Source organism: Octodon degus, unplaced genomic scaffold (genome assembly GCF_000260255.1).
Source record: "Octodon degus isolate 3935 unplaced genomic scaffold, OctDeg1.0 scaffold00072, whole genome shotgun sequence".
Taxonomy (NCBI): Eukaryota; Metazoa; Chordata; class Mammalia; order Rodentia; family Octodontidae; genus Octodon; species Octodon degus.
The window spans coordinates 11,601,386-11,603,575 of NW_004524648.1; the positions used below are offsets into that span (position 1 = coordinate 11,601,386).

General features: G+C 49.5%; 1 pseudogene; it reads left to right on the top strand.

Moving 5' to 3' along the window:
• LOC101560232 overlaps positions 1-2,190 on the top strand; it is a 31,070-nt pseudogene that overhangs the window by 385 nt on the left and 28,495 nt on the right.

Below are 2,190 nucleotides of genomic sequence, written 5' to 3' on the forward strand. Positions count from 1 at the left end.
CACGGAGGATTGATCTGCTACCCTCACCATGATAAGAGGAAGAAGGTTGGACCAGGGAGATAGCTCAGTAGAATAACTGCTTCTCTGGCAAGTGCAAGGTCCTGAGTTCAATCCCCTGTACTGAAAAACAAAAAACAAAAAACAAAAAACAAAAAAACAAAAAACGGGAGAAGTAAATACTGGGTACAAGGCTATGCAAGCTGCTGGCCAGATTCCAGCTACTGCCCTCCTTCCCACCATGACCCCTGACAGGCCTGGCTCTGACCCCAATACTGGTGCCTGTGGTTGGGAGCCAGGTGACCAGACAGGCCCAGGGTCTCTATGTGGGCAACATCCTCTTTGGCATAAATGAGGAAGCCATGATGGATTTCTTCAATGCTTAGATGTGCCTGGGGCGGGGGGTGCTAACCCAGGCTCCTGGCAAGCCGGTGTTGGATGTGCCTTTGCCTTTTTGGAATTCTGCTCAGTGAACGAGACAACCCAGGCTGTGGCTTTCTATGGCATCATCTTCCAAGGCCAGTTGCCAAAGATTCGCAGGCCTCATGACTAACAACCGCTGCCCAACATGTCAGAGAACTCCTTGGTCTATGTGACTCCTGGAGTTGTGTCTACCGTGGTCCCTGACTCTGCCCATTAGCTTTTCACTGGTCTGCCCAACTACCTGAATGATGACCAGGTAAAAGAGTTGCTGACATCCTTTGGGCCTCTCAAGACCTTCAACCTGGTCAAGGACAGTGCAACAGGGCTCTCCAAGGGCTACACCTTCTATGAATATGTGGACATCAACGTCACTGACCAGGCCATCACAGGGCTGAATGGGATGCAGCTGGGGGACAAGAAGTTGCTGGTCCAGAAGCTGCTGGTCGGTCCAGAGGGCAAGTATGGGAGCCAAGAATGCCACGCTGAGCACCACCAACCTGACCTCTGTGACCCAGCAAGTGCCAGACCTGGTGAGCTCTCTTAGGTGCAGATGGGCGGTCACCCGACCGAGGTCCCATGCCTCATGGACATGGTGCTCCCCGAGGAGCTGCTAGTTGACAGGGAGTACAAGGAGATTGTGGAGGATGAGCAGGATGAGCGCAGCAAGTATGGGCTAGTCCAGTCCATTGAGATTCCCTGGCCTGTGGATGGTGTAGAGGTGCCTGGATTCAGAAAGATCTTCGTGGAGTTCACCTCTGTGTTTGACTGCCAGAAAACCAGAAAACCATGCAAGGCCTGACTGGCTGTAAGTTTGCCAACAGAGTGACTGTCACAAAGTACAGTGACCTGGACTCCTACCACTCCTACCACCAGCGTGGCCACAGAGGAGCCCCCTGCCTGCCCCACCCTTTTCCTCCTAAGGCTCAGGCAGGAGTGACAGCAGTGGCAGTTGGCAGAAATTGGATGGCAGGGGTGGGGTGGGGGGCGGGGACAGGCAGCACACACAGCCCACATGAGATATAAGCACCCACAGACATGGGGATGGGGTCCAGCCCGCGTGTGCTGTGCAGTACAGGTGGGGCCTGGCCCCTCGCCACAGTCTCCCCTCCATTTCTTCCCCCATAGCAATGTAACATGTTTATATATGGCCAAACCTCAGACTTCCCTTCTGCCCACCCCACCCCCACTGGGTTTCCTAGGTAGTGGCTGCTAGTCCCCGGCCCCAGCCCCACCACGTGGCCCTGACCCCTCTGTGGCAGTTTCATTTGCTAAGACGAATTTGCTCATTAAACATTTTGTTGTATTTTTTTTAAAGAAACGATATTGTCAGCCTCAGGTTGCTGTAGTTCGATCCCCACAACACTCCAGCCACCAAACCTGCCCTGAAAGCATTTGGAGAAAAAAAAATCCTTATGGGGCCAGGGAGATGGCTCGGTGGAATAAGTGCTTCCCTAGCAAGCGCAAGGGTCTGAGCTCAATCCCCGGTTCCATAAAAATAAATAAATAAATAAATAAATAAATAAAAACAAAAATAAAGAAGCGATATAAAGTCAATGGAAATATACTTTTTAAAGATTCTAATACTAGAAAAAAATCATACCATGTTTTTTAAGTAGATTGTAAGTCAAAGATACAGTATAAATATTTTTAATTTTTTTCCATAATTTTATTGAGAAGCAAATAGCAATGAGACAGTTTCAAACCAAATTGGTAGGACAGTTTCAATAATTAACACATTGCATACATTCTTCCTAGTGGTTATTTGCTGTA